A 6,856-nucleotide genomic window follows, 5' to 3' on the forward strand; every position below is an offset into this window, starting at 1 on the left:
AAACCATATCTAGCCTTTCTCCTCATCCAAATAGGAAACATATTAAAGACAATTTCATAATTTATGAAAATAAGCAAACTGTGAAATAATTTCGCAGCTACTGGCTCAAAACTTTTCAAAGAAAAGGGATATAAACACTAGACATCTGCAGAAACCCTGAGGCTAACACTTTTATACTGTGCTGTTTCATATTTCTCATAATTTATTAAAAATAAATGAGTTTTTAAAAAGGAAGTAAAAATTACACAAAAAAGCCAAGGTCACCAATGAATGTTAACAGAAACAGGGACGCATTTAATGATCGACGGATATTTATATCATTTCAAAGTATCCACCACAAAACAGTTATCACAAAAGGAAAAATACTGACTTTACAATAGAGAAACGTGACGTACAGTACCTCAGTCAAGTTATGAGCGTGAACGAGATAATAGTATCACGTCGCTACCGACATATGTAACATGTCCCTTCTGCTGCATTCCTGATCCCTGACAAAAAAGTCTCATCATAAGAAGTTTTACTGAAAAACTGAGCTGCACTTTTCACGAAGTCAAGGCCAAGACAGACACGTGAAGGCTGAGAAATTGTTCCAGCTCAGAAGAAACCAGGAGGACGTGATAAGGGAATGAAACGCATCGTCCTGGGATGGGAAGAACAGCAACACAGGGCTTTCGGTGCGACCAGGGCCCAACCGCCAACTACGTGAACAGGGCCGGTACCTCTGCCACGACACCCTGAGTCACCGCTCTGTGCTCACCCCAAGGGCAAACTAACGCGTTCGGGGACGAAGGGGATGAAATCTCCAACTTACTCCCGCGGTTTTGAAAAGGAATTTATACATATGCAATCCAACAGAAATAGTGTGCGAATCATATGTATAACGCTAACTTTTCTAACAGCCGCATTAAAAAATAAAAAATAATTTTGATATATGATTTAAACCAGTACCTGAGAATATTATTTCAGCACATAATCAATATAGGAATTATTGAGAAAATTTATATCTGTGCACCGAAGTCTCTGAATGTGGTGTTTATTTTAAACTTACAGATCATCTTAATTTGTACCAGTCACACTCAAGTGCTAAACAGCTACATGCAGAGAGAGTGAGAAAGAAGGGAAATGAATAAACGATGTTGATTAGAAAAATAGCATAAAATAAAAATAAAATTATTCTTTAATCTGAATAAAAACCATAAGTGTGTCCATATATTCTTGCGATTTTTCTACAAAGTGCAAATAATATCAAAATTTTTAAAATACAATAAAAATAAAATAAAAATGATAAATGCAATAAACAATTTCATGCCAAGAAATCTTAGCAAATAGGCAAAGTTCTAGAAAAACATTTTACCAAAATGAATTCAAGGAATTATTTAAGCAAGAATAACCCTATCACGAGGCAGCGGTTCCTACACTTTTTGGTCTCAATACCCCCTTCACACTCTTAAAAATATTGAGGACCCCAAAGAGCTTTTGTTTATGCAGGTCCTATCCACCAATATTTAGCAAATTAAAAGCTAAAACAGAAAATTTTACAAAATATCCACATTTGAATTCGTTAACAATAAGTCCTTCATGTTTTAACATAAATGATCTATTCTATAAAAAATAATTTTATTTTCCAAAACAAAAGTAACAGCAGTGAGCCGAGGGGCCGGCACGGTTTTCTATCTTCTGTCAAATCTCGTTACTGGCCACGCTAACAGAAGGCATCTGGGTTCTCACGCCTGCTTCTGCGTTCAAACTGTTGCGACACGATGTTTTGGCTGAAGACGTGTTGGGACGGGAAGAAGTGTTTTCCACAGTCCTTTCAGGCAACGGCGATGATCTCCTCTGATGCTACTCCAGGATGTGAGTGCGTGCTCCTCAGGGCTACGTGAGTTATGGGAGCTGAAGCCCTGTCGGCGGACGTCTGCACCCTGAGGCGCGGCCTATCTTCCGCTTTAGATGGATGGATCTTCACCAGCACGTGACTCTGTAACGTGCATCATCAGGCGGAAAACATCCGCTCACTGAGCTGTGCTCATGACACGCCACACCCAACAGTACCGAAATATCACCGTCAGCCATGCCAACGCTACGGAAAAATTACACCAATTAATACAAAGAAAGCATCTGGCAAAAGCCAACAGACGTTTATAATAAAAGCCCTCAGCAATTTAGGAGGAGAGGGAAATCACCTCCACCGGGCGAAGGGCAGTGACAGAGCGCCTATTGCCGACGTCACGCGCCCTGGCCGTGGGAACGAGAACCCTCTCACCCAACTCGGCACTGGAGCAGCTGCAATAAGGCAAGAGACGACACAGCGTGCGTCCTGGGGGAGAGGGCGCCACGTCTCCGTGCGGCTGGCGTCACCGTCTACACAGGGATCCTGAGGGAGCTACAAAGCGAAACAGAACGGGGTGACAACGACCGCTAGAGCTAATACCTCGATTCACCGAAGTCACAGTATCATCACACAAAGGCCCATCTCGTCTCTACATACTGACAATGACTGCACAGAAACCAGTGTTAAAGACATAGTGGAATTTACGGTTACCTCAAAGAAATGACACACCAGCTATAAATGTTAAAAACATATACGGTACATGTAAGGTAAAAATTACAATCTGCTGACAAAAGAAATCCGATATCAAACTAAACGGAAAGAAAACCATGACCTTCGGCTGGAAGACTCACATGCAGGTTCAATACCATCCCTCTAAAACCCCATCGAGGACAGCTGTAGATGGCCACGAACCTGTTCCAAAGGCCATGAGCAAGGGTGCAAGCCCTAGAACAGCTAGGAGGAACCTGATGAATGAGAATGAGGTGGGAGACTCACTCCGCCTTTGGAATATCTCGCTGGCTGCAGCCCCCCAACCCGACGGCACCGCACCGGTGGGCAGAGCGACGCCCAGATGGCACGGGGCAGAGAACCGCGACGCAGAGCCGCCGCCGGTACGCCCGACGGGTTCCGCACAAAGATGCTGGAGACGGACGTTCAGAGGGGGAGGAGCAGCCTTTGCAAAAACTATGCTGATTACACATCGACAGGCAAAAAGGTGAACCTCCCCCTAAACCTCACAGCTACACAAAAATCAACTTCAAATGGATCACAGGCATAAACGCAAATAGAAAACAGTAAAACATTTAGACGAAAATGTAGGAGAATACTGACGAGATCTAGGTTTAGCCAAAAAGTTAGATTTCACACCAAAGCGCGATCCATAAAAGGAAAAAGAAAAAAATTGGACCTCGTTAAAATCCAAACCATCTGCTCTGTGCAAGGCTCTGCTAAACGAACCCAGCGACATGTAAAAAATGCAATCCATCGTGACCATCCGAATGTTTCTGAAGATTAGGAAGTGGGTCTACAGCCGGGGCGGCACCTCATCACAGCCCGAGACCCTGCGCCGAGAACCCAGCTGAGCCGGGCCAGATGCTGGGCCCACAGAGACAGCGAGATAACGGATGTCGCTGCTGCAAACCGCTTCGTTTCCGTTAACACTGTTACGGAGCGAGAGGCAGCTCAGCACAACGACCACAGACCTAAGTATCATAAAAACTGTAAACTCCCTACAAGAAAACAAACAATACTTTGCAGGCTTTGAGATGACAAAGGCTTCTTCGACCACAGAAAGTGCTAACCACAACATAAAAGCTGGATTGCATAAAAACTTAAAACTCATGCTCATTATGCTAATATAATACAGATAGACGAGAGGCAGATTAGGCCGAATATTAGAAATGCATATTGCCAACATAGGACAGTATTTAGAGTACATTTTTTTAAAGTTCTGCAACTCAATAATAATAAAACAATAGGCCTAGAAACACAGGAGAAAGTGTTCAACATCACTCATTATTAAAGATGCAAATTAAAACCCAAAGACTAACGAAACCCAATGTAGCCGAGAACATGGGGCCCCGGGCTCCCCCAGGGTGCTGGGTGCTGGCGGGGGTGTGAGTGGTGCCACCAGCACGTGGGAGAGCCGACCACAGAACAGCGAGGGGGCACCAGTCCACGTGACTGCACGGGAGGATCTAGGACAAGCTTGCTGAGCCACAGGCGCCTTGGAAGGGACGATCCCGAAGCGACCGGACCAGCCTCTGCGGGACGTGAGGCCGCTTCTAGTCTGGGGGCGACGCGAGCTCTGGCCCGGGGGGCATGCGCGGGGCCTGGGCCGGAGGAGCCATAGCCGTGTGCGGGGTCCGCACTCAGGGACCCCGCCGAGGCCCTGGCCTGTCGCTGTGCTCTTGCCCCCGAGGCGTACCCTAACACCGCTGCAGCCAAACTGGCCACATCTTGACTTCTTCTGCCTTCAGTCTTTCCTTTCTGATTCTTGTTCAAAAACCATTTTATGTCTACGGCCATTCCACCCTGAACGAGCGGATCTGATCTTGGAAGCTAAGCAGGGTCGGGCCTGGTTAGTGCCTGGATGGGAGACCGCCTGGGAAGACCAGGTGCTGTAGGCGTAAAAAAATAAAAAATAAGAGACTGTAAGCTGACAAGGTCCTTGCAATCTGCGAGGTCCACCAAGGGCTGCCTCGCCTAAAAAAAAACAAAGCGTTTTATTTTGATTAAAATAGCAGTGTTCGAAAAAAATGGTCACGAAGGAAGGTTAGAAGTAAAAAAAAGGCTGTTTTCACTGTCCTTTTCTACATCAAACAATATTTTAGACAAAAAATATACGACTGGTGTAAAATCGGACAGATGTTTTTTTCAGTGTTCACAGAAATCCTGGTGTCTATAAACTCTTTTTAAGTTCATGGTATTTTTATGATTTCTAAACACTACGAGCGCATTAAATCATGTCATCGTATCTCCCCACACGATTTAAAATGTTCTGGGTTCAAACGCGTGACCTACATTTCATCAGAAGTTGGTCTAAACCCAATATTCCTCCTGACTTTTCCACTTCCGACAAACCAGTGACATAAAACGCTTTCCTCAGTGAAGTGTTTTGGGGTTGAAAGTCCGTTACTGAGTGAGTTCTGAGCACGTCTGAATTTAGAATCCGCTCATGCTGTGTAACGGCCAGTCCTCCACGGGGCACATGGGCCTGGGGCGGCAGGTCCCTGGTCGGGCGGGGACACTCGGGCACCGCGGGACGGCAGGGTGGGATGGTGGGCCGCGGGTCAGACTCCAGAGGAGTCCGTGCTGAGGGGCGGTCGCATGGGACTTCCTGGGAACACAGGGACTCGGGGGCTGGCCAGCGGGGAGTCGTCACACCGGAGTCCTGGCCTGTGTCCTGCTGCTGCTGGATCTAGCTGGATGTCCTCCGTCCCGCGCCGGGGACCGTGCGCGCTGTCCACGTGGCGGCCGCGGCCCGCCTGGCCCCGAAGGCCTCGAACGCACGGCGATGCCCCGCGCTCTCCCCGTCCAGTCTCCCGCCCTCTCTGCGCAAGAAATTCTGTCGGCCGCCAGAAACCTCATTTAAGCTTTGTCTTCTCAGTTTACCATTTGGACGGGTTATTCCATTTTTGGTACAATTTTTTGGCTACTACAAAAAATGACTTGAATGTTAAAATAAGTGATGTGACAATGGCAGGCTTCCTATGCCTCTAGCCTGTATTACGTTTAAATTTATGATCTGGCTATTAAATTTGCTAGAATCTGCAGAACACTTTCCAAAAGGAGGGTACTGTAGTTTTTAGGGCTGAAATTAACTTTTATGATGTGGGCATGATGAGACAGGAAATATCTGGGAATGATACGCCCCTCAGAACTAGAGTGTTATATGTGAAAACGCATCTTTAAAAGCACTCAACAGCTAGAAAAAAACGAGTAGAAAAGTCGCATTAATAAAAACACAATTATATTCCCTCTCATAAACTGAAACAAGCAACTTTTCTGAAATCTTGATTCTGAACTCAGTTCTAGTCACTAAATCTAAGCTGGAAAGCACATCACTAGCCCCCAAGGCTCCGTAAGCAGATGCGGGCCCCACTCCCGCACCGGCTGCTCGAAGCGCATGCATCTGGACCCTCCTCGTCGGGATTTCCTGGTCCTCAGGGCGGCACTGCCACCGCCCTCCTCCGTCCCCACACAGCTCCTCGGCTGTGCAGTGCTGGGCCCAGTGCCCCAGAACCTGGGAGCTGAAACCCGTTCGATGGAATGCGAATCGAGCTTACCCACTTGCCAACTGTATGGATTTGTTCAACTACTTTAATTTCTTCATGCCTCAGTTCCCCTACCCGTAACCTGAAGATAATAAAGCTCCCACTTCTTAAGGATATGATCATTAAACAAAGCACCTAGAATAGTGACGGGTATGCAATAAATACCTAGTAAGTACAACTAAAGTTTAAATTGAACTCAAACTATTTATTTGTCTTTGTCTGCAAATAAGAAATCAGGCTTGGGCATGTGGCGAAGCAGTAGCTCTAAATGAGACGCACGTCAGCCCAGCGTGCAGGGAGGCTGGCGTGCGACGTGGCAGGAAGACACACAGGGCATCAGAGGCAAAATCGGGTCTGAGAGCTGATGCCTGCCGCGTCCGAATCCAAACAAGGATGGCTTAACACCGGCTCTGTCGCTCACCGGCTAAGAGACTTCTGTCGGTTTACTCTACAGTCTTGTCACCAATCCAGTATGGGCAAGGATCATTACAATCGCTTACTGTATGTTGCATTTTATATATTTATGCCATAGAATACAAAATGACGTATACACATAGATACAAAAAAGCCAGCGCGCGCACACACACGCACACACACACACACACGCACACGACAGGCACAGAGCTCCACACTACAACCATCTTCTAAGTGAAGAAAGCAATTTGAGAATCACAGAGATCATATAATTCAACAACCTAATTTTAGAGAAGAAAGGCATCTTAGGTATAAGGTCAAGACTTGCATCTCA

The 6,856-nt window shown here is 46.3% G+C and overlaps 1 pseudogene; it reads left to right on the plus strand.

Annotated features, from left to right (window-relative positions):
* The first annotated feature begins 4,348 nt into the window (after positions 1-4,348).
* LOC112482344 lies at positions 4,349-4,461 on the plus strand (annotated as a pseudogene).
* Positions 4,462-6,856: the final 2,395 nt, after the last annotated feature.

The sequence above is a fragment of the Pteropus alecto genome, unplaced genomic scaffold (genome assembly GCF_000325575.1).
Source record: "Pteropus alecto unplaced genomic scaffold, ASM32557v1 scaffold195, whole genome shotgun sequence".
Taxonomy (NCBI): domain Eukaryota; kingdom Metazoa; phylum Chordata; class Mammalia; order Chiroptera; family Pteropodidae; genus Pteropus; species Pteropus alecto.